Source organism: Rhinolophus sinicus, chromosome 12 (genome assembly GCF_057876585.1).
Source record: "Rhinolophus sinicus isolate RSI-liver-muscle chromosome 12, RSI-T2T, whole genome shotgun sequence".
In the NCBI taxonomy this organism is placed as follows: domain Eukaryota; kingdom Metazoa; phylum Chordata; class Mammalia; order Chiroptera; family Rhinolophidae; genus Rhinolophus; species Rhinolophus sinicus.
Genome location: NC_142512.1, coordinates 6,394,532 through 6,421,499, shown reverse-complemented (window position 1 = coordinate 6,421,499; position 26,968 = coordinate 6,394,532). Strand labels below are relative to the sequence as shown.

Genomic DNA, 26,968 nt, shown 5'->3' with positions numbered 1-26,968 from the left:
GTCATTTCCAGGTATAGTATCCATCTTTTTCTGTGGAAAATAGGAAGGAAATTTTGCAGAAAAGAGTTAACATAGCAGACCTGAGACTGCTATTCTTTAAAAGGCCTGCTTGCCAGGCTGGCTCTTGGCTGGCATCTGGGAACTTAGATTTCAGGAGAGTTCCTAACATTTGCAGAACCTGTAAGAGAGGATCGCTGTGCCCCAACTATTTGTATAAACACTGTGGTTTATGCTGAACACCTGACTTCCTTCTGGGAGCCTGGTATTTTGGTACGTACTAGGCAAAGGATGCCTACATGACCAGCCCCCAGTAAAACCGTGGGGCCTGAGTCTCCAGTGAGCTTCCCTGGTAGACAACCTTTCACACAGGTTCTTGCAACTCGTTGCCAGGGGAATTTGCACATCCTGTGAAATTCCACTGGGAAAAGACTCTTGGAAACTTGAGCCTAGTGTCCTCTGGACTTGGCCCTATGAGCCTTTTCCCTTTGCTGATTTTGCTTTGTATCCTCCCACTATAATAAATCACAGCTCTGAGTATGACAATATGCTAAGTCCTATGAGACCTCCTGGCGATTCACCGAATCTGGGGGTTGTCTTGGGGATCCCCGACCCAGAAATAAATTCAAGATAAAAGATAATATTGGAGATTGGAACAAGATAATGAACTAAACACATACTTTTGCCTTCCAGGTGTCCTAAAAATCTTTGGAATGGCAGAAATATTATTTTTAAAACACTAAATCAGTAAGAGACTTGGTAAACAAGAGACAGTACCTCTAGCCAACCAGAACACCTAAGAAATTTCTGGAAGATACAGACTACATACTCAGAATCAGATTGCCTGAGCATACCCCAGCTTGATACAAGCTTCGGAAGAAATGCAATGGAAAATGGCAATGGGTTCCAGGCTCCAAATCAGCAAAGAGAAAGAGGGGCAGGGATGGAATGCGACAAAGTGATGAACCAGGGACCTGCAGTCAGAGTGGCCAGGGCTGTTGGAGCCTTTCCACAAACACCAAGCAGACCACCACAAACAACCCCTTATACTCCACTCAGCAGCTCCTCCCAAATTAACAGTCCCCAGAGGGGTCCTACAGCAAATAGGACACAGGAAAACAGGAATTCTCACTCAAACACTAGCACACAAAGGAAGAATCTCAAAGTTTTTTTTTTTTCTTTTCAATTTTATTGGGGAACAGTGTGTTTCTCCAGGGCCCATCAGCTCCAAGTCATTGTCCTTCAATCTAGTTGTGGAGGGTGCAGCTCAGCTCCAAGTCCAGTCGCCGTTTTCAATCTTTAGTTGCAGGGGGCGCAGCCCACCAGCCCATATGGGAATTGAACCAGCAACCTTGTTGTTGAGAGCTCACGCTCTAACCAACTGAGCCATCCGGCCACCCTTCTGGAAGCTTAGCGGCAGCTCATTGTCTTCAACCTAGTTGTGGAGGGCGCAGCTCACTGGCCCATGTGGGAATAGAACCGGCAACCCTATTGTTCAGAGCTCATGCTCTAACCAACTGAGCCATCCAGCCGCCCCAGAATCTCTGAGTTTTCATTCAACATCATGAAAGGGGAACACCAAATCAACAGGAGAATATATATATGTATCTCCAAGGAAAGAGAGGTAATAGGGCACATAGAAGAAATTATTAGATATCCCTGGGAAGATTTGAGGGGACACTCCACCTATGAAAAGCAAGCAGCTAACTGATAGGTAAATAGGAAAGGGATGGTGGGGAGACCTTTCACTTATATCTTTTGAACACAGTATGAGTTTTGAACACTGAGTATCTTATTCCAAAAATTAAATTTAAAAAGTGGAGACCTTGAAATTAAATATATGACAATCAACATTGAAAAACACTCAATAGATGGGCTAAAGAGTTGACTGGATAAAGCCAAACACGAGATTAGTGAATTGGCAAATCAAACCAAAGAATCTCCCAGAATGCAGTCCATAAAGAGACATAACATTTTAAAGAAATGTCAAGACACATGAAATATAAATTGAGAAATTCTAATACCTATTTAACGATAATTCCAGAAGCAGAAAGTAAAGAGAATGGAGGCAAGAAAATACTCAAAGAGAAACTACCCCCGTGCCAAAGATGTGTATTAATCTTTAGAATGAAAGGGACCACTAAGCACTGGGTGGGAAGAACAAAAAATATCTACCCCAAGAAGAATTGTGAGATTTTAGAACACCTAGGAAAAGGAAAAAATTATAAAGTTTCTGGGGAGAAAAAAAGGTTAACTACAAAGAAAAGGGAACCAGACTGCACGGACTTCTCATCAACCACACTAGGTATCAGCAGTTAATGGAGAATGATCTTCAAAATTCAGAGGCTTTAAACCTAGAATCCCATACCCAGCAAAGAGAGTATACATGTGGAAAGGCAAAATTTAAACAAAGGTGTGCGGGGAATCAATTAAAAATTTCTGATTCTAAGTGCCCTATTTTGTCATTTGGTAGCTTTTTAGATATTTTAGGCAAAATGACCAAGGTGTATTTCTCCAAATAAATTCAGGTGAGATAATATTGCCGAAGTCAAATAATTATATCCTAAAGACAAGTTTATACAATACTAAATTCATATACCAATTTGGAGCATGAAACTTAAAAATAAAACTTTCTCTCCCCCAACGAAAAATAGTTTTAAACATGCAAGGAATGGCTCAGAAAGTTTAGCACCCATAGAATCTCTGGGGAAAGAAATTACTTAAGGACTCATTTAAGCAAAGCAAATAATGACTCCAAAAAGAAAAACGAGATAAAAGAATCAATGATGAACAAATAATTGATAAAATTTATACTTTATTTAAATAATTGTTTATGCATAATGTACAAAACCCCAAAATCTCATATGATGTTAATATGGGACAGAATTAAAATCATGTTAAGGTTCTTTCTTGCTTTGCTCATGAAGAGTTCATATATACAGATTATCCTTAAACATCAAGAGAAAAAATATTAAGAAATGTGTGGGCCAGCCAGTGGGTCAGGTGGTTGGAGATCTATGCTCCTAACGCCGAGATCACCGGTTCGATTCCCACATGGGCCAGTGAGCACCCTCTACAGCTAAGATTGTGAACAACGGTTCTCCCTGGAGCTGGGCTGCCATGAGCAGCTTGAGATTGGCGTAGGCTGCTGAGTGCTGCCGCAGGCTACGGGTAGCCAGTGAGAGTGGCCTGCAAAGGGTGAGAGCTGCTGCCGACCAGCTACCAACTGCCTCAGCCAGGGGAAGCGCAAGACTCATAATACCAGCATTACCAGCATGGGCCAGGGAGCTGTGTCCTACACAACTAGATGGAGAATCAGTGGCTTGAACAGGAGGAGGGAGGTGGAAGGGGGGGAAGCGGAAGGGGGGGTAAGAAATGTGTGATAACTTACAGATACAAAAGGAGCTCAATTTCATTTATCATCATAGAAATCCAAATTAAAACCCATGCGATACCCACCAGACTTACTTAAATGGAAAAGATAGAAATTAACAAGAGTTGACAGGATGTGTTGAGAGTTGACAGGATGTGTTGACAGAATGTGCAGCAACCATATATGCTTCTTGGGTATATAAGTTGGTGCAACCACTATTGAAAACTGGCAGTATCTACTAAAACTGAACATATGCACACCTATGACCAAGCTATTCCACTACTAGATATATACTTAACAGAAATGCACATATTCATTCAACAAAAGATACATACTAGAATGTTCACAGCAGCACTCTTCATGATAGCCCCAAACTGCAAGGAACCTACATACCAATCAAGGTAGAATGGATATCTACATTGTGGATATACACAAATTGGAATATATATAGCAGTGAAAATGGATGAATCACAATTACACTCAAGAATGTAGACAAATCTCACAAATGTAATGTCTAGATATAAAAGAGTACACACTATATGATTCTATTGATATAAAGTAGAAAAGCAGGCAAAACTAATCTATTGTGTTAGAAATCAGGACAGCGGTTACCCTTGGTAGTGAGCCTACAAGGGCAGATTCTGGAGTGCTGGAAAAATTTCTTGTTCTGAGTGCTGGCTACATGTGTGTTCAGTTTGTCAAAGTTCATCGAGCCACACATATAGATGTATCTTTATACATTTATGTTATACTTCAATAACAAGTTTCCCCAAAATTTAAGGCTACCTACCACAAGCAGAGTGTGAATAATATTTGCATCTTTCATGTCTTGAGAGGGATAAAATAAAACCAGAAAAATTCAGTCAATCCAATAAAAAGTAGGAAAGGGGTGGTGGAAGCTGGCAGGAAGTAAGCATAAGAAATAGAAAACATAAAATAAGATGGCAGAAATAAGACCCAAAATATCAGTAATCAAAGTAAATATAAATAGGTTAAAACTGTCTATTGAAAGACAAAGATTTCACAACCATTAGGATGGCAAGAAAGAAAGAAAAGAAAAGAAAAGAAAAGAAAAGAAAAGAAAAGAAAAGAAAAGAAAAGAAAAGAAAAGAAAGAAAAGAAAAGAAAGTGTTGGAGAGGATGTAGAGAGTTTGGAACCCTGTGCACTGCTGGTGGGAATATAAAATGGTACAGCCACTGTGGAAAACGGTACAGTGGTTCCTCCAAAAATTAAAAATAAAATTACCGTATGATTCAGCAATTTCACATCTGGGTATATAACTGAAAGCACTGAAAGCAGGGTCTGGAAGAGCTCATTGTACATCCATGTTCATAGAAGCATTATTCACAATAGTTAAAATGTGGAAGCAAGCAAGAGATGAACACATAAGCAAAATGTGGCATATACATACAATGGGGTATTATTTAGCCTCAAAAAGAAAGGGAATTATGACACATGCTACAACATGGATGAGCCTTGAGACATTATGCTAAGTGAAATATGCCAACCAGAAAAAGACAAATACTGTATGATTCCACATATATGAGGTTCTTAGTCTATGTCATAAAGACAGAAAGTTGAATAGTGATTGCCAGGGACTGGGGGTAAAGGGGAATGAATAGTTGTTATTTCATGGGTATAGGGTTCCAGTTCTGCAAGATGAAAAAGTGCTGGAGATTGGCTGCAAAACAACATGATTACACTTAACACTAATGAACTTAAAAATGATTAAGATGATAAATTTTATATTACATGCATTTTGCCACACTTAAAAAAAATAAGAAAACAAAATCTACCTTATAAGCTAATCACAAGAGTTACAACTAAAACAAAACAGAAGACTGAAAATAAATGAATGAAAAAAGATATGCCAGATAAATGTCAACAAAATAAAGCAGGTGTAGCAATATTGATATCAAACAAAGCAGAATTAAAAGCAAAAATATTAAATAAGAAAAGATGACTATTGTATTCCCAAAAGGTACAGTTCACCAAGAAGACATGAAAACGTTGACACTTTAAGCATATAAAAACATAGCATCAATATACATATATTGCAAAAACTGACAGAAGTAGAACAAAAGAAACCCACTCAGAATCATAATGGAAGTCTTTAACACAATTCTCAAAATCAACAGTTCAAACAGAGAAAAAAATAAGTTAAAGATACAGAGAACATAAATTATAATTAATAAATGTGAGATAAATACAGAAGTTTGTGCCCAATATACTAAGGGTCCAGGGAAAGGTCACAAAAACTGACAGTTCATTAAGCTACAAATTTATTTCTGTTTTTAATCTTCATCTTTCTTTCAGCAATATGGCAGAATAGAGATCCCCAAGCCTACCGTCTATAAAAACATCTTTTTAAAATGCTAGAAAAATGTAAAAATAACTTTGAAATCAATGGACAGACAAAAACTAGTAAAATCAAAATTCAAGAATGTGGGAAAAATAAAGGCTTTTTCAGTTATTATAAGAACAGAGAATTTATCATCACTGAAGGGCCTTCTAAAGAATGTTCTTCACGGAGAGGAAAATTATCCAAAGAAGAGTATCTGTGATCAAGAAGGAATGAAGAAAATGGTAAACAGCTAAATAAATCTAATAAATATTGACCCAGAAAACAATATAATAACAGAGCAATAATGTCTGATTTGAAGAGTTAAAGTAATGACAGAGCTAAGCCAAACAGGAGGCGACTGAAATGAAAGAATTAGAAGTCTTTCCTTGTCTTGCTTTGGAGGAGGACTGACTGATTACAGAAATGATCTAAGTTTTGAATTCGAAAGGCTAGAACTCGAATAAAATAAACTCAGATTAATTGAAATGAAGACAAAGATTAATAACCAAAATTAACGACATAGAAAAATAAAAATCAGTAGGATTAACCAATAAATCCAAAAGCTGGTTCTTTGACAATACTAATAAAATAAGCATGCATTAAGCAAGTCTGACCAATAAAAAGAGGAAAGTTACCAAAAAAAAAGTATGAATAAGAAAGAACATATCACACATATGGAAGAGTTTATTTTCTTACAACAGAATACTACATATAACAATATACTAATATACATCAAATTTCAATAATGTTAATGATTTTCTAGGAAGATATAAAATATTAGATTGACTTTGAAGAAACAGAAACACCTGAGAAAAATCAATGACCATGGAAAATATTGAAAAGTAAGTTAAATATTGATATCAACTTCTTTAAAAAACACCAGCAGCAGCCCAGGTAGTCTGCAGTCAGATTCTGTCAAACTTCAAGGAACAAATACTTGTGCTCCAGAGTGTAGAAAATAATGGACAGTTTCCCAACTTAATCAGTGAGGACAGCATAACTCTGCTTATGAACTCAGGCAAAAATGGGCCAGAAGGAAAAGTATGTTCCAATCTCACTTATAAATATGGATACCAAAACCCTAAATAAAATGTTAGCTAGTTGAATCAGTCAAACAACCCAAAAGGGCATTTTAAATTATCCCAGGATTTTAGAAACAGAAAATCTAGCAACATAATCACCGATGTTAACAATTTTAAGAAGAAAACTACGTGGTCCTAACAAAGCATGCTATGCAAAAGCATTTTAGGGGCAAAAATCAACACCTATCCTGACTTTTTAAATGCTTAGCAATTAGACATAAAGGGAAACTTTATGATAATATGATAAAGGAAATATTTAATTAAAATACAGTGGAAGCCTTCCCTTAAAACCAATCCTCAAACAAAAATGTACTATTTAACCTTAATATTCAGAGACAGGGTGGTCAATGAAGACAAGTAATAAGAAGTACAGTGCAGCCGCTATGGAAAAAAGGTTCCCCACAAAATTAAAACTAGAACTATATAATACCTTATGACCCAGCAATTCCACTTCTGAGTATTTATTCAAAGTCCAAAACACTAATTTGAAAAGATATATGCACCCCTATGTTTATTGCAGTGCTATTCACAATGGCCAAGATATGGAAACAACTGAAATGCCCATCGACAGACAATTGGATAAAGAAACTGTGCTACATTTATACAATGGAGTATTACTCTGCCATAAAAAGAATGAAATCTTACCATTTGCAACAACATGGATGGACCTAGAGAATATTATGCTAAGTGAAATAAGTCAGACTAAGAAAGACAAATACCATATGATCTCACTTATATGTGGAATCCAAAAAACAGAATAAATGAGCAAACAAAACAAAAACAGACTCAGAGATACAGAGAAAAAAACTGATGGTTGCTAAATGGGAGGGGGGTTGGGGGATAGGGGAGAAGGCAAAGGGATCAGGAAGCACAAATTGGTAGTCACAAAATAGTCACGGGGATGTGAAGTACAGTATGGGGAATATAATCAATAATGTTGTAAAGATCATGTAGGGTGCCAGATGGGTACTGGACTTATTGGGGGGAATCACTTCATAGATTGTGTAGATGCCTGACCACTGTGCTGTACATCTGACGCTGAAGTAGAATAATATTGAATGTCAACTATAATTAAATATATATATATTTATATATCAAATAAATACATTTATATATATTATATATATGGTCACGGGATGTAAAATACAACATAGAGAATATAGCCAGTGGTATTGTAACAGCTATATACGATGTCGGTGGGGGGGATAGCGCTTTGTGACGGGTGTAAATGTCTAATCATTATGTTGTTTGGTACACCTGAAACTAATATAAAAATATATAAAATTAAATAAAAAAATAAGAAGTACAAACATTAGAAAGAGACACCTATTGTTTCTTAACAGGATAGGGCTGTCTACTTAAAACAGCCAAACAAATCAATTGACAAACTATTAAAACCGATGGATTTTAGTACGGAGGCTCACTTCAGAGCTAGTTTTAGCTAACAAATTAAAGGTGCTTGCTTTGAGAGTGAATCATGCAAAGGTATTTTCTGTAGCGCAAGATATTAGGATTGACAAGCTTTTGCTCCCTCCCTCCTCCCCCATCTTAAACGCCGAAATAACATCGTGTTTGAAACTGGGTAACAAAAATCTTCTGAAACCAAAATTTGTTCTGAAGGGCTGAGTTGTGACTCTTCTCAAAAACACTTATCTCCTGCCTCCAGCTACCGCAGTCACTAAGGGATAAGCATGTCAACCAGTCCAACGTAATTCTTCCGATAGAGGGCAAGGAAGAGCACCTTCACAGTAACGTTTTCAAACCATATACTGCTCATTACATAAACTTACGTGCCGGCAAATGGCGCTCCCCCAAATAAAAACAAGATATTCAGAGTCAAACTTCCTTTTAAAAAATAAACACATAAGAGTAATTTTATTTTAAAGATATATGGGAAGGAAGTTGTTCCTGTTGCACTCCTGACAGCTCTGCATCACGGGGCCACCCTAACCATCCAAATGGTCCCCCAGGGCGCAGCAGGTGCACTGCGCTGTGACACCGCCAGCTGACCAGAGAGACGAGCAGCCCGCGCCCTTACCGGGTCAGCCCAGGGCAGGAAGAGTGCCGGGGGTCTGTGGATGCCGTGATGGCCAAGGACTACTCGATCTCCGGTATCACACAGGACCCCAGGACAGCCCCAGGGAGGGCGCGGGAGGCTCCGGGGGGCCGGGGAACCCCGGGCCCGGCGTGCCCCCGCACCTGTCCCACCGCTGCAAGGGCTGGGGCGCGCCTTCTAGCGCCGCAATCGTCGGGAGTCCCCCGGCCCTCTGTCCTGGGCTCCTGCGCCAACCCCCGGGCCGGGAGGGGAGGGGGCGGCCACCTGCCGCTGCCACCTGCGGCACCGGTCTCGCCGCTCGCGAGCTGAATGGGCAGGACAGGGCAGGACCTCCGTCCGAGTCTGGAGGCGGTACCTGCCGGGCGGAGGGGGACTCGGGCCACCGCGGAGACGACTGCAGCGCTTTTGGCGTCTCAGGGGGGCAGTCAGTCCTGCGCCCCCGCGCCGGGACCTCCGGTCCACCCGACCCCTGCGCTCGCCCGCCCCCCCGGAAAGACCACGCGGCTGAGGCGCAGAGCAGCCGGCGGCCAGCGCGGCTCCTACTCACCGGCCCCGCTCGGCTCCTTCGGCGACTCCGTAGCCCGCAGCCGCCGCGACTCCCGGCGCTCACCGATGCTCAGCGAGAGGTCCCCGGTATGCTACCGGCGCCTCCCCAGCAGCCTCCAGGGGGCGGGCGCGAGCCGGCGCAGGGCAACCTGGGAGTTGTAGTCCTGGTGCCGCTGCATCTTCAACCTTGGCCTCTCTCCATCAGCAGGCTGGTGGAGTCTTCTGTTTCTCCGTGCTTCCTCTGTCTTTCTCAAGGGTTCACCTCCGCTCCCGGCTTAATAAATGTTGGAGCATCCCAGCTGAGCCCTGGCTACCCTCTCCTTACTCTAGATCAGTGGTTCTCAAAGTATGGTACTCAGACCTATAGCTTCGATATTATCTGAGAACTAGGTAGAATTGCAAATTATCCATCCCACCGAGGCTATTCAGTTTTTACTGTACTAAAAACTCTGGGGATGGAGCCCGGAAATCTGCATTTTTCAAGCCTTTCACGTGATTCTGAAGTACCATAAAGTTTGAGAATAACTGCTCTAGACAGCCTCGCCCCCTTTCCAAGGGACTTCATCACACCTAAGGCATTGTTACACACATACACACAAACCTACACACATATCCGTATGCCCCTAGGAACACTGCCAGAGGCCCAGACGTTTGTGTCCCAGCCTAGAGATACCCTCTCACTCCAGCCCTCTTTGCCCAATACCCACCCAACATTTCTTCTAGAATGCCTCTGGGACCCCTGAAACTCAACAGGGTCAAGACCAAACTCGGGAGTTTCACTTCCCTCACCTTGGTTCTCATCTGGTGTGCCTTATGTCCATGGACTGGAAAATGTCCACTTCATTTATTGACATGGAAGTCAGTTAAACTATAGGGGCAGAAGGACTGGAGTCATATTTGAAGGAGTGAGGATCAAATGGGAAGGCGGAATGGAGGCAAGGAGAATAATGAACTTTTGCAAGATGTGGTGGGGAGGAGAGGTACTGGTCGCTGAGGGTAGAAGTGCTGAGGGAGGATTTTTTTTTTGTTAAGATGGGAAAAACTTCAGCATGTTTAAATATTTGAAAAGAATCCCGTTGAGAAGGAGCTGCTGACTATACAGGAGAGAAAAAGATATTTCATATTGTATGATTCCTGAGAAGATTGTACATATGTGAAGGGGAGGTAGAGTGTCAGGCACACGTAGAGGAATGAACCTAGACTAGTGGTTCTCAGTCAGGGACGATTTGTCCCCCCTACTCCCACCAAGGCACATTTGGCAATACCTGGAGACATTTTTGGTTGTTGCAACTGGGGTTGCTGCTGGCATCTAATGGGTAGAGACCAGAGATGCTGTTAAACACCTTGCAATGCATACGGCTGCCCCCACAGCAAAGAGTAATCCTAGCCCCAAAATGTCAATAGTGCTGATATTAAGAAACCCTGGCCTACACAGCGACAAGCCCTCTGTTGTAAGGAGAGAGAAGAAAGAAGAGGGGCAAAGGTTTGGTTTGGTGGCGATAAGTCAAAGTGGTTTTCTCTGGAAAGGAAGAGAGGAAACTGTCTGTGAGGACAGACAGGTGTGTGTGTGTGTGTGTGTGTGTGTGTGTGTGTGTGAGAGAGAGAGAGAGAGAGAGAGAGAGAGAGAGAGAGAGAGAGAGAGAGGAAAATGCTGCATCATGGGATCTAGGCTGAGTAATAAGTAAAGGAAAGAGAGAGCTGAATGGTTGGGAGGATGTATTAAGTTCAGCACACTGGGAGTTTTGATGGGGGTCAGAGATTTACTTATCTTATTGGAGTAATTGGAAAACCAAGCTGGAGATGAGCTTCTGGTCAGGGAATAGGGATGATTGATGATGAGCAGTTCAGGATGTGAGAATGGATGGCTACCATGGAGTAGAGGCGGGGCCACTGAGTACCCTTATGTGGATTGTACAGCCCTATGTTGAGGAGTGGAGTGAACAGAAAAGCCAAGGTCATGTACATGGATGTGGAAGCCACTCATACACATGGCAGGACATTTTTTGCATCACTGGGAATAATGGCTTCAATGAATAAGAAAGTAGAGTGATATGGGGGTTGGGGTAAAGTCAAATGATTGAAACCTTAAGGAAGCAGGACTTTGGACAATAGTGAAGGGGAGGCATAGTCTGACCCTTTACAGAACAGGTCTTCTCAGGAAGGTCTATGTCTCAATCAGGGAAATGTGGAAAAGCAACTTTCTTTATCTTTGACAACTTTATTTTTGTGTGTGTGGTAATCTCACAATCTAGATTTTTAAAACTCTTCTAGAGCTAATTTTGATAAATTATATTTCCTTGAAACAAATTATTCAATTCATCCAGGTTTTCAAGTGTATTTGCATAAAGTTAAATAAAGCCATCTTTTGCGAACATTTTAATTTTCCCCTAATTTCTTATTTTGTATATTTTTGCTTTCTTGATTGTTACCTTTTAATTAAAAAAAACAACTCTTAGACTTATTTTTTAGTTCTACCATTTTTGTTGTCCCTAATTCATTAATTTCTGCTTTTATCTCAATTAATTCCTTTTCCTGCTTTCTTTACGGATATTTTTGTTGCTCTTTTTCTAACTTCTTGAGTCGTATCCCTAACTTTTAAATCCTTTTTGTAAATGTAAGTATTTAAGATTAAGACTTAGACTTTAGATATAGATATGTACTGCTATAGATATACCCCCATAAGTTCAAATGCATGTTATCTTCATTACTGTTATTTTGCAGATATTCTGAAATTTTGGGTTTGCTTTTTCTTTGATGTAGAATTTCTAAATTTGAAGATAGAGTGTGAGATTTTAAAAACTTCTAGGTGTAAGGGTCTTTTGTTTCTGATTTTGTTATTTATTTTTAGTTCAATTTCATTCTGATCAGATTAGAGATCAGTGTTGTCTGTACTACTTTGTATTTTTGAAATAGTTGAGTTTTCTTTGTGGCCTAAAATAGGGTCACTATTTGTGAATGTTTTATAGGTACTAGAGGGGAATGCATATCCTGTTTTCAGCCTACTGATTTTGATATCAGTAGATCTTCTGTATCCTTAGATGTATTTTGACCTGATGTAATCTGAAAGAAGTAAATAAAAATCTATTACTACTATTGTGTTTTTATTTATCCTTAGTTTTCTGGAGTCCTGCTTTATAAATGATGATGTTATGTTAGTTGTACATAAATATCCCTCATATTCTTATAAATTGCCCCCTTGCATTATACAATGACGTCCCTTGTCTCATTTAATGTTGTTGACCTTTGCCCTTTTATTTTCACTTTTTCTGAAGCCTTCAGTTTAAGTAAATCGTTTGAATAGAGCACCAAGTTTTGCTTTGTGATTCAATCTGCAAGTCTTTTTTCTTGGAATAGATGAGTATAGTCCTATTCATGTGATAGTTATATTTTTTTATGGTATGTTTCCATGGCCTTTTTAGTCCTTTGTTACTCTTTTATTGTGTGCTTTGTGCTTGCCCTTCTGTGTTTCTTCTAATCATTTGGAAGGTTTGTATTTTATTCAAGTGGTTGCTTTCATAACTATAACTTCATATAGTACTCTCAGTCCTCTATTTCTTCTGACTGTTTCTGTTGATTCCCTGTTCTGAACAATGGTAGCATAGTACTCTTTCTCTTTTTCCTTTACCACTTCACTTCTCCTTTGCTGCACCCAATGTCAAATGATTTTTTAGTGTGTGCTTTTTTTCATTGAATACATTTATACATATATATATTTCTATTTCTTGATTTTAAAATCAGATTTCAGTGAGATATTTTGGTTATAAAAGATGAGGAAATTAGTGTGCTTAAACACCCCTTTCTTTTCTTTCCCTTCTAATCCCAATTTTTTGTTAATTATACCACTTCCACATTCCTAGATTTATAAAATCATACATCCTGCTCTGTAACCATAATTCCCACATTTGTCTTTGTCCTACTCCTACAGTTAAAGAGATTCGGAATTCCTACTAGTTATTCCACCAAAGTGTTTTCTCCCCACTCATTTTGTGGGAGAGTACATCTTTTGATCTCATCTAGTGGAGATCCTGCTTTAGCAGTTTCTTCAAGAAGAATTTATGGAAATGATATTCTCTGAGGTTTTAATGTTCAAAAATCTTTGTTGCCTTTATTTTGAAAAAGAGTTTGACTGAGTATAAAATTCATGAGTGATACTTTATTTCTTGAGGAACGTGTAGGTTTTACTTCATTGTCTTCTAGCATTGAATGTTGCTGTGATGAAGTCTGAAAACAGCTTGATTTCTTTTTCCTCATATACTATTTAATTGCTTTGCTGCCCCAATTATTTCTTTGTCTATGAAATTCATGAACTTCACTGTTACACGTGTTGGAATTATCATTCTGGGCTGATATTTCTTGGGACACAATGGATTGGCTTTATGGACTCAACTCTTCTTTTCATCTGGTCATTTTTCTTAACTCTTTAAATATTTGTTCTAATACATTATTTCTATTATATTTCTAATGTTTAATTCTAAGGTGTATAAGCACCCTATGCCCATTGTTCCTGGAAAGGGTTATATGAAGGATCTGATAATTAAGTTCACAAACTTGCCACTGTGTGCTTACATTGACAGCACTGAACAAACAGCTCGGTAAGGTTTCATAACCTTGGTATATCAGTGTCTCACAGCTGCATTTGTGTCGACATGTGGCAGTGTCTTGCTAAGTGGCATTCATGACTGTTGTTGCGTGTTTTTGTGTGCCATCGTGAGAATGTGTAAGCTTGAATTACAGCAATGAAGAAACATTAAATTTCTTGTTAAACTTGGCAAGAGAGGAAATGAAATCAGGGACATGTTAGTCCAAGTTTATGGGGATAATGCTATGAAGAAAAAGACAGTGAACAAATGGATTAAACATTTTTCTGAGGGGAGAGAACATGGGTCACTGATGGAGAGAGGTCAGGGTGGCCAGTAACAAGCAGAACTGATGAAAACATTGTAAAATTCATCGAATTGTGCATCAAAATCATCAGCTGACTGTGAGAAGCATAACAGACCAAGTAAACATTGATAGAGAAACAGTCAGGAAAATCTTAACTAAAAATCTTGGCATGAGAGAGGTGTGTGCAAAATTGGTCCCTAAGGAGCTCACCGATGAAAAAGCAAAGGAGAGTCAAAGTTTGCCAAGACCTCTTGGAGAGGCAAGACAATGTTTCGGGCCATGTTATCACTGGTGATGAAACATGGGTGTACTAATACGACCCTGAAACATAGCGTCAAAATGGACAATGGAAGTCAGCCAATTCTCCACGACCAAAAACGGTCTGTCAGTCTAAATCAAGACTCAAAACGGTGTTGCTAACCTTTTCTGATATCAGAGGGATTATTCATTATGAATTTGTACCACCTGGACAAACAGTTAACCAAATTTACTATTTGGAAGTGCTGAAAAGGCTGCGTGAAAAAGTTAGACAAAAATGACCTGAACTTTTCACCAACAATTCATGGCTCTTGCATCATGACAATGCACCAGCTCACACATCACTGTCTGTGAGGGAGTTTTTAGCCAGTAAACAAATACCTGTATTAGAATATCCTCCCTACTGATCTGGCCCCCAATGACTTCTTTCTTTACCCAAAGATAAAGGAAACATTGAAAGGAAGACATTTTGATGACATTCAGGACATCAAGGGTAATATAATGACGGCTCTGATGGCCATTCCAGAAAAAGAGTTCCAAAATTGCATTGAAGGGTAGACTAGGCCCTGGCATCAGTGCATAGCTTCCCAAGGGGAGTACTTCGAAGGTGACTGTAGTGATATTCCGCAATGAGGTATGTAGCACTTTTTCTAGGATGAGCTCGCGAACTTAATTTTCAGACTTTCATATATAGAGCTCTGCTCTCATCTTAGCAGTAAACTTGTCTGGCTCTTCCTGAGAGATACAGCTTTCTCCTGTTTGATTTCAAGTGCTTCTGGCAGCCCTCTGTCTGTTTTATTGTTTGGAATTTCACCTGTCTCCTAGTATTGTATCTCATATTCCCAGTTACTGTTGGGTAATTTCTGAAAGAAGAGTGGGAAATTCCAATTTTATTTCACCATGTCTAAGTCAGATCCATTTTCAATCCTTTTTCTAGGTTTTTCTATTATTTTAATTTCACCTATGTTAGGTGACCATACGAACGATCATCGAAACCAGAGTACTATGAGAGTGAAAGAGGGTGATATTAATATGATGCTGGGACTCACATTGTAAACGGATTGTCTCTGGAAAAACAGAAGGTATAGTCACCCTACCTGTGGGTGCTTATCTTTTCATTGATAAGTTTGGAATTTCTATTTACAGACTTCTTTCAACTGGATAGCCTTGTCTTCTCCATGTCCAGCGTGTTACAATTCCCTGCAGCAGCTCTCTGGATCCCCCAGTTCAGAGAGGTATTAGATAGGGGGAGCTCAGGGCCCCAGCCCTTAGGCTTATTAAAGGTATTACAGACCTGGTCACTAAACCTGAGGTTGGCTTAGCTCAGTTCCTGTGTCCTCTCACCTCCATGAACAGCCACGCCTCATAAACTGTAACCCTAGGCATGATGGGCTGCAGCTTTCCTTATCTTTCAGGAGCCAGGAATCAAACCCCAGTCTCTACCACCCCATCTCTGTTGAGCAATTTTAGTTCCTGTTATACATGGAGTCAAACTCCCACTGTCTCTGTCTGATTCCAGACCTGGGGTCCAGCCGTCAAATGGCTTCAGGCCAGTGCCCCACCTTGTGTTTCTGCTCAGCTCTAGTCCATGGACATACGTTCAATGTCTTTGAGTCTGGTAATATATTTTAATGTTGCTCCTTTTATATTCCTTTGCTATATTAGGGGATGAGTTTACAGTGCTATATTAAATAGAAACAGCTGTATGATTTCTACTTTGGGAAATATTCCATTCATAAATATTAGGCCACAAAGAAAAGAAATCTCAAAAATTTCAAAAATCAACAATCTCACTGACCCCAATGCAATAACGTTAGAAATTAACCATAACTTAATGTTACCAATAACTCAGATCAGAGAGGAAAAAGGAAATAAACATCCAAATTACAAACTCTCTAGAAGTAAATTTCAACATGAGAGTTATCTTTCAAACCCTATTTGGCTGACAAAGGGTGACTCAGAGGAAAATTTATCACCTTATGTGAATCTATTTGAAAACAAGGGGTAAAAAACACCTAAAAATAAAGGAATCAAGTTTTCAGCTCTAGAAGCTAAAAGAATATAACTGGGAGGAAATGATTAATAAAGGCAAAGGAAAAAGTTAAAGGGAGGGGAAAACATGTTTGACCTGGTCAATAGTTAAATATTGGCTCTGTGAAAAGACCAATAAAAAGAGCAAACATTAAGTTGAGCATGCCTGGAGAAAGATACCAGCCCTGCTAACTGGTCTCACTTCCAAATTTATGGTCATGCAACCCCTAGAAATTCCTGGAAATCCTACAATATTTCTGGTCAGTCTCTCTGTCTCTCTGTCTCTCTGTCTCTTTCTCTCCCTCCCTCTCTCCAGAAAAGCTATTTCCTTTCTCCTCTCTCCTCAAACCTCCAGCACTCCTTCCCCATCCTTATCCTCAGCTGCTGACCTAGCTGACAAACAAGAGAGCGTAAACCTCCACTATCTCACACAAACACAACTACTCATCTCCGTACATCTGCGCCCAAACATGGCCCCCTCTCCTGTCAGGATGGATGCAAGAGTCCAGCTTCCAGCCAAAGACAGTGCTCCCCTGCACTCCAGACCCCACCACCTGTCGATGTCTCTAAGACAGCTCTCCAACCCTTGTTCCTCATTCTGCTGTGTCATCAGTTCCTTGATTTCCACTGGATCATTCCCAACAACATATAAATTTAATGATAATTTTCCCATCTGATAAATATTCTCTTAATCTGGTTCCTCTGTGTGGCTACTATGTCATTGTCTCTTTCCAGTCTCTGAAAAATTTCTCAAAAAGTTGTCTATATGTGCTGACACCATGCCTGTCCTCCCATTCTCTATGAGACCCCTCCACTCAGACTTTTGTGCCAGTCACTCCGAGAAACTACTTTTGTCAAAGTCATGAAAGACCTCTGCACTACTACATCCAATACTCAACTTTCAGTTTTTAATTCCACTTGACCCTTCAGCAGCGTCTGATCCAGCTAATCACTTACTTCTCTTAGAAATACTTTCCTTAGCACACTCTTCTGATCTTCCTACTACTTCTGGCGGCACCTTCTCAGGCTCCTTTGCTGGTTCTTCCTCATCTTCCTAACCTCTTGACCTTGGAGTGTCCCCAGAAAGCAGTCCTTACACCATCTCCCTGTTTGTACTCCCTCCCTCCATGAGCTCATTCTATCTCTGACTTTAAATGCCATCACTATACTGAAGACTCCCACATTTTTATCTCTGGTTCGGAGTTCTCCTCTGAACTCCATATTCATATATCCACCTGCAATAACGAACATCTCAAGTGCAATATGCTCAAAAGAAAACGCCTACTTTCCTCTTCACACTTGCCCAAAGTCTTTCACATGTTAATTAATGTCAAATCTATCCTTCTGGCAAAAACAAAACAAAACACACACACACAAAAAAAAAACCTTTGAAGTTGTCCTCAAATCTTTTCTTTTATACACCTTAATCCAATCTTTTTGCAAATCCTGTTGGCCCAGTTTTTAAATCTATTCCAAATTCTATGAATTCTCACCATCTGTCCTGTTACCACCTGGTCCAAGCCATCCTCCTCTTTCACCAGGATCCTCGCTGGTCTCCTTGACTAGGTTCTTGCTTCACTTCAGCATATAGTCTTTACAGAGTAGTCAGGGGGATCCTGTTACAGCATAAATCAGATCATCTCACTGCTCTGCTTAAAACCCTGCAATGATTCCCCATTTTAATCTCATTCAGATTAAAAGCTAGAGTCTTTCTAATGACCTACACGATCTAACTGCCTATTATCACCTCCAACTTTCTTCCCCTTGCTCACTCCATTCCAGTCATACAACTCTTCTTTCTGTGCTTTGAATAGTGCAGACTTTGCTTCTGCTTCAGTCTTCGCATACGCTGTTCCCTCTGCCTGGAATGGTCTTTTAGTCACACAGCTCTCCCCTTCACTTTCTTCAGGCATTTGCTAAAATGTCACTTTCTGCCCACCATGTTTAAAATCTTTTTCTCTACACACACACACACACGCACACGCACACGCACACACACACGCACCCATGCACGCACATATCTCTTCCTAGTCTTTTCAAGTGCCTCCGTGTGGCTACAGGGAGTTCTCCACAGCACTTATCACTTTTTGACATACTTTGTATTTTATGTATTTTTTTTTTTAAATTGTATCTCTCACTCCAGCTAGAATGTGTGCTACCTGCTCACATTGTTTCTGGTTTGTTCATTGTTGTTCTGTTCATTCTGTTCATCCCCAGTGCTGAGAAGACTGCTTTTGCATAGTAGGTACTTGGTAAGTCTTTGTCAAATGAATGAAGTGTTGAATGAATTAATCTCACAAATGGAAGACAGGGTCAACATTAGTAAATATGTGAATGTCATTTTCCGTAGAAACACATTAAAGGAGGAAAACTTTGTGCCCATAAATCATTTGATAAAATACAACACTGATTTCTATTTTCAAAAACTCTTAGTAAGCTGGGAATACAAGGCTAATCTAGCAACCAGAAATCTTTAGTAAACATAACACTTCCTGGTGAAACATTAGAAGTATTCCCATTAAAAATCAATACAAGAATGTCTGCAGTCTTCACAACTATTCCAAGAAGTTAAAGAGAACAAACGAGCAGTGATAAAAAGACTATGATGGTATGGAGGATGGCAGACGTCCCTGACGTGCTCTGCTGAAGCCTGCAGAGGGCTGGAGGCTGCCTGCACCGCGCTTGCTGTGGTGGGATGCAAGCTTTCTCCTCGAAGCTGCGTCAGGGCCGTTCTCCCTTTCTTCACCCTTTGGCCGCTGAGGTTCTGAAATGTGACTTAGGCTCTGTCAAAGGATGCAACCACCCAGGAGTCTGGAATGCATGATACCAAGCGAGGGAATAGTCCAAATTTGAACCCTTCCTCATGATTCTTCAATCTGCGCCCATATTGTCCCAATAAATTCCTTTTCTACTTAACACAGCCGGAGTTGATTTCTGTTACTTGCGGTTAAGAACCTTGGCTGGTACACTGGGGTTTCCACAGATATGACAAGGTAAAGCCTTTTTCCAAGCCAGGTGATGCCTAGTATTGCATATTTCTTATGGTAGTCTACTCATTCATCAGTTCAACCAACTCTGTTCCAGGGACTGTGAATACAAAAATGTTAAAGGTATACGCGCAGTCTCAGTGTGTTTCTAGTTTAGAACCTAAGCCCTTACTACAATCAATCCAGCAGTCAAAACCTGCATTAACAATAACAGCATTAGCACTTTAGTATAATATATTTAGTTCGTTCTGAGATAAACCACTGAAAGTGCTGAAAGAAGTTCAGATCTGGATTCCACCCAGTGATAAGAAAATTCAAAATCCAGAGGGAGTAAGTTCATTTAAGGGTTTTGCTGCCCCCAAGTGGACTTATCTAGTACTGAACTGTGTGCGCTGAAATTCAGAGCCCCAAACTGGAGGCTGCTTTTAACTGAATAAAGTTAAAATATATTAAAAAAAAAAAAAAAAAAAAAAAAAAAGAATGTAAAGAATTATTTGGAATTTTGTACCAGACCTTTTAGGTGTTTTATTGCAGGAGTTAATAACACTTTGGGTCATGAATCCATTTTAAGATGTGATGAAACTGAACACTCTTCCGGAAAAATGCACATACCAATCCAGCACATTTCTAGGGATCCAGGGACCACAGAAGACCATACCCAAATTTAGTCCCTAGGTATGAACCTCTGTTTTATAGAGGAATTAACTAAAACCTCAGAATTCAGTTCGATTACAAATACAAATACAATTCAAAGACAGGCTTAAAATTCACCTATTTACAAAATATTCCTGAACTACTCGTTCCGCTTCCCAATGAGATGTTGTTCCACACAGAGACACACACAGTGTGGGAAAGTGGGATGGGATCCAGAGCACAGTGGCAGTCAAGCCAAGCCAGGTGTCCCTTGATCTCCAGTACAACTCTTAGGAGCCTTCTGCTTGCTCCAGAGCAGTGGGCACTGGTGAGCAGCGGGCATGCCCTGTTGGAACACAAGATGCATTATTTATCTATCATATGTGTAGCTTTGGATCTCAGCCTCAGTTTCCCCAGGTACAAAATGAGTATTGACATCAGGGGGTTGGGGTGAGGGTTAGACGAGATAATTAATGTAAAATATATGCCCAGTGCATGATATGGAATAAATGTTTAATGATGTTAACTGTTCATTACCTATACATGGGTTTCCTGGTCAGGGCTTGATAGGACATTACTCAGAGCTCTCACTTTTGCATTGCGTCTTTAAGATTTGTGCAAGAGAAGCGTTCCAGGTAAAGATGGCTAACTGACGCAGGGCTCCAGAATCTACCTCATCTGAACTATAACAAAATTAACAAAATACAGGGGGAAACAGTCAAAAATTCATAGTGGCAACCAAAGAAAGGGGATATAATCTTATGCAATAAACTTCAAAGATTGGCAGCCAGGGAAGAAGCCAGGGATTCTGGTAACATGGTTCTGCATGGGACCAGATTGCCATCTCCAACCTGACCTGCCGGTGAGCCTGGAGAAAGAGCTGCCTGAGGGAGAAGGAGGGCAGAGGTGGTGGTCATTAGAGCTGTTCACAAAAATGCCATTTCTTCTTTTTCCAAGCTCACCGTAGGATAACATTTCCCTGCTTCATTTAAATTCCACCATTGAAGTTTCCTTTGAAGTTAGGCATAATCATGTGACTTGCCTTGGTAAATGGAATATGTGAGCAGAAGCTCTGAGACTTAGCACATGCTTTGACATGTCCCCCTCATATTGATGTGGTAATAGTGGAAGCACATGTGGTGATGAAGTCACTGTCTCCTTGTCTCTCTGAGTCCTACAATGAGCAGAACTCCCCTGTAGATCTTTGTTGGACAAGTAAGATGAGTGAGGAATAAACTTTTTTGTCTTCAGTGATTGAGATATTAGAGTTGGTTGTTACTGCAGCATACCCTAGCCTATACTGACTGATACAGCTGCCCTGGAGAAAGTATAGAATCAGTTCTTCCTAGTAACAGCCTCAGTGAAGAACTTAAATAGACATTTCTCCAAAGAAGATATACAAATGGCTAATTAGCACATGAAAAAATGGTCAACATCACTAACCATGAGAAAATGCAAATCAAAACCATAATGACTTACCACTTCCAATAGCTATTAGGATGGCTGTTGTTCATAACAACAAAAACAGAAAATAACAAGTCCTGGTGGGTAATTGGAACCCTGTACATTGTTGGTGGGAATATAAATTGGTTCATTCACTTTGGAAAACAGTTGGCAGTTTCTCAAAAAGTTAAATATAGAATTATCATATGATCCAGCAATCCCTCCTAGGGATGTACCCCCCAAAATTGACAGTAGGTACTTAAACATTACTTGTACACCAATGTTCATAGCACCATTATTCACAATAGCCAAAATGTAGAAATAACCCAAATATCCATCAAAAAATGAATGGATGAAAAAAAATGCCCTATACATGCAATGCAACATTATTCAGCCTTAAAAACAAATAAAATTGACATGCTACAACATGGATGAACTTTGAAAACATCATTTTAAGTGAAATAAACCAGACACAAAAGGACAAATATTGTATAATCCCACTATGAGTATACTTGATACCTAGAATAGTCAAATGCATAGAGATAGAAAATAGAATGGTGGTTTCCATGGACTAGTGGGATGGGGATTGGGGAGTCAGTGTTTAATGGGTAGAGTTTCAATTTGGGGAGATGAAAAGTTTCTGGAGATAGTGGTGATAGTTGCACAACAATGTGAATGTACTTAAATGCTACTGAATTGTACACTTAAAAATAGTTAAAATTATAAATTTTATGTTCTGTATATTTTACCACAGATTTTACTGCCTACGTTTTCTCCTAGTAGTTTTATGCTTTGGGGTTTTACATTTAGATCTTTGATCCATTTTGAATATTATTCTTACATATGATGTAAGAAGGTGGTCTAGTTTCATTTTTTTTTGCATTTATCTGTCCAGTTTTTCTAATACTATTGGTTGAATAGACTGTCTGTACCCTACTGTATATTCTTGCCTACTTTGTCAAGGTTAATTGACCATATAGGTGTGGGTCTATTTCTGAGCTCTCTATTCTGTTCCATACTACAGTTAAAAAAAAAAAAAAAGAGTTATAGCTTCTACCTCCTGAGAAGGGCCACCATAGTTTTACAACATTGGGATTCTGTGTTGAGTTGGGAGAAGCAACCTATGCCCACAAAAGCGAGATCTTCTACATTTGATGAACTAAGCAGGGATTCTTACCATCAGAGAAGAAAATGTTATAAGGGGAGATGAAGGTTGTAGGAACCCATTCAGGCTTGAGAGTTCAAAAGGAATCCACAGATCTAAAGGGATAGAAGGATGCTGGAAGTCAGTTAACTCATCCTTCTTGTGTTATAGAAGCAAAAATAAGATATAGAGAGGGGAAAGAACTGTTGATGTAAAAAACATCCAAACCTGTAAAGAACTTTTATAAAAGCTTACTTGAGTCAAACTGATGATAATTCTGGGAAGCAAGATCTCAAATGCTCTGGAGAAATGACAGTTTTGCAGTTTCTTTTACACACTTGGAATTAAGGAGGGAATGTAAGGAAGATTGCATGAAAGCAAGGCAGGATTGGATAACAGGATGGTTAAGATTATGTGCTCTCTTGAGGGTGGTTATGCCTTTGAAGGGTCTGGAAAAGAGGATTACTTCTGGTATTTCAATGTGTGTTAACCTAGATGCACAAGAAGAATGGACAGGCCTGGCTTAAAAACTTTTCACTAAAGAACTTATAGGCTTGGGGCATGACTACCCACCATGACCTGCCCAGTTAGGAATTTATGATCAGATCACTCTGTGAGGTTACTTTCAGTTAGATTTATTATAGCACTCCTTTTTCGTCCTCAGAACTTTCTTCAGAGACCCGTGACAATTCAGAAACTGAGCTGGAACTGGCTCCAAGGACATCAAAAATACAAATCTATTTATACTTCTTGACTTTTGAACACTGACTAAAAATAATGAAAGAAGTGAGAATTTTTCCTATTTAAAATTTTTCTTCCAAATTTTCCTTTAAACTTAATTGGTAGCTACTGACAAAACTGAGGAACAAGTAGGAAGGAGCTATTGTTGGGGAGGAAGAAACCTTCCTCTACCCTTCAAGGTTATTTCAGTGCGTGTAATAATTAAATCTACATGAGACAGAGCCACAAGAGGAAATAACTACAGGTAACCCCCGTATAACACAGTTGTTAGGTTCCTAAAAATCGCTGTGTTATGCGAATCTGTGTATACAAAACAAAGAACTAGTACAAAAAAGGGGGTTAGATTCCAAAAATTAAAAATACATACTATTATATTTTTATAATTAAGAGAAATATCTTTATTAAAGCAACTTTCACCAAAAGTATAACATATTAATATGTATTAAATAATGTTTTCTTTGTCATCACTACTAAGCACCATTAACTGAGAGCATTTTCTTTTTGACAAGATATCTTCATCCTCTGAACTTAATACTCCATGAACAAACTGGGTTTAAAATTTTAATAAATTTTAAAATTCTGCAGTCAAATCTGATACGACATTCATGCTCGAATCAAAAATTTCAAATGAGCTACATTTGCTCTTAAAAGCTTTTATTACATTCTGTGTTATTCTGGGATTTCCCTAATTTCAAATGAGATATCTTTTCTGCCTGATTATCTATAGGATCATGGTAAGGCTCTCTGAACTCCAACCTCCTCATCTGTAAAATTAGAGTAATAATACTTGTCCCTCAAGTATAGTAGAAAATTTTGAGACAATGCATAAAGGGTGCCTCACCTGTAATAAGTATTCAATAACAGAGAGCTGTATCACTACAAGTAAAACAATTTAGAAGGAATTAAGTTGACAAGGGCTGGATTAGTGAGTTGCCAGTGAGGAAAGACCAGACAAGAAGTTCCCTTTAGCCTCCTTATACACAGACCACCCCCAAAATTGTACCTGAATCTTTCTAGAATGTGGGCCTCCCCCTCCTCCTCCTCACCGTGCATTGGGAGTGGTACAGCTCCAGTCTTCCCAGTTCCCTGGTGGTACAATTAGCTAGTCGACCTGATTCCAGAAGCACACACAAAGTGGGTTTGCACAAGACTGAGTTGCTACTTATTGTTATCTCCGCCTGTCTACATTGTGAATGTTGCCTAATGTGCAAGGGCAAGGCTATTTCTCTGGACATTCGTCTGTTATAAAAAAAAATATTACATAATTAATTGGCAAGATGGTGCAGTAGGTAAACGGTGTGCTTACCTTCTCTCACTACCACATCAAAATAACTACTAAACTACAAAACAACCATTATTGAGAATCACCTAAAATCTTGCTGAACCAAAGCCCTACAACTAAGGACAAGCAGAAGAAGCCACCTCAAGACTGGTAGGAGGAGCAGAGACTCTGAACAGGCTGGTCCCACACTCACGTGTGACCGTTAAAAATCGGGAGGGATATTTCGGTTGCAGAGCCCCCCCGCCCCCAGAGGAGCAAGGGGTCTCAGCCCCTTCTCAGCCCAGCGTTCCAGTGCTGGGGAGAGAAGTTACCATAATTTCTGGTTGTGAAAACCAGCAGATTGTGGCTGAGTAAGACAGAGGGCAGCTGGGGTCCCAGGTGCTCCTCTTAAAGGGACTGCGCACAGACTCACTCACTGACAGAATCACTAGGTCTGAGCTCCAGCATTGGGGCAGCAGCTGGAGAGGCAACAGGGATATATGGTGGGGAACTGAGTTGTCTGACTTCAGGATGGGGGGGGGAGGGAAGCTTTATCCTGGATGGAGGACCTGGTGGAAGCCATTGTTTCTTTGTTGAGCCCTCCCCTTTCCCAATGTGCAGACACAGGTGGTTGCTATATCTGAGTCTCCATCAACCTGGCTAACACCGTTTGTTTGCCATGCCCTAGTAATTTGAGACCCTGCCCCACCCAACTTTGGGGCACACTCAAGCCACTTTCAGTGGCTTTTTTGTACAATCTGCCTATCTGGGCTCGTGTTGCAGATTTTCCTAGGGTCTCTCAAAGGTTCATGACCCAGACAAGCAGCATATGGCTTCAGCATGTCCCTTACCTCTGGCTGAGCAGCCCTTAGCCCAGCACTAGTGGCAGCTGGCCTTGGTTCTTGGCTGGGCCTCTCGAGGCACTTCCAAGCACGGTGTGGGTGGTGGCCATCTGAAGGTTTCTTTGTGGCTTCTGCTGGTTGACCCCTGGTGGGGCATAGGCTGTGGCTGAACTTGACCTGCAGCTGGTCCCCTCCCAGGCAGCCAGCCCTAGGGCTGGCGCCCTCAGTGGCCAGCTTCAAAATGAGCTGGAGAATCACCCAGCTGCCTCTAAGGATGACACACCCAAGAGGTAGATTGGGCAGGCATCAGAGCCCTGCTGAGGCAGATCCTGTTCTGTAGGGTCCTCCCCTGCACCACAACTCCTCCACTGTAGTGATGGCCAGTCGTCACAACCAATGAGCCTGAGGGTCAATCCCTCCCCTTGATGTGCAAATAGCAACCAAGGCTCAACTACAAGAGGGCACACACAACCCACTCAAGGACACACCTGAAGTGCATGGCACAAGTGACAAGGAAGTGCTCCACTGAGTCCCACAGCACACGTGCTACATAAGGCTACTCTACTAAGATCGGGAGACATAGCAGCCCTACCTAATACATAGAAATAAACACAGGGAGGCAGCCAAAATGGGGTGACAAAGAAACATGTCCTAAATAAAAGAACAGAACAAAGCTCCAGAAAAACAACTAAACAATATGGAGACAAGCAATCTAACAGATGCAGAGTTCCAAACACTGGTTATAAGGATGCTCAGTCATCTCAGGCAGACTTCAACAAAGAGATAGGAAACATAAAAATGGAGATAGAAAACATAGAAAAAGAACCAATCAGAAATAAAGAGTACAATAACAGAAATGAAGAATATATTACAGGGAATCAACAGTAGATTAGGTGAAGCAGAGGATCGAATCAATGATTTAGAAGGTAAAGTAGCAGAAAATACTCAATCAGAACAGCAAAAAAGAAAAAAGAATCCAAAAAAAAAAAAAATGAGGACAGTTTAAGGGGCCCCTGGGACAACATCAAGCATACCAACATTCGCATTATAGGGGTACCAGAAGGATAAGAAAGATAGAGCAAGGAATTGAAAATCTATTTGAAGAAATAATGGCGGAAAACTTCCCTAACCTACCAAAGGAAATAGATATACAAGCCCAAGAAGTACAGAGAGTCCCAAAGATGAACCCAAAGAGGCCCACTCGAAGACACATCATAATTAAAGTGCCAATGGTTACAGACAAAGAGAGAATCTTAAAAGCAGCAAGAGTAAAGCAGTTACCTATAAGGGAGCTCCCATCAGACTATCAGCTGATTTCTCAACAGAAACTTTGCAGGCCAGAAGA

At 40.2% G+C, this 26,968-nt stretch overlaps 1 protein-coding gene across 3 annotated transcripts in view; it reads right to left on the bottom strand.

Moving 5' to 3' along the window:
- Positions 1-9,519, bottom strand: part of SPECC1 (sperm antigen with calponin homology and coiled-coil domains 1) — a 241,520-nt gene extending 232,001 nt beyond the window's left edge. For all 3 annotated transcript variants that reach the window (XM_019757420.3, XM_088801896.1, XM_088801895.1), the window contains exon 1: positions 9,401-9,519. The gene's annotated coding sequence lies outside the window, so the exon portion shown is untranslated. The remainder of the gene's footprint in view (positions 1-9,400) is intronic.
- Positions 9,520-26,968: the final 17,449 nt, after the last annotated feature.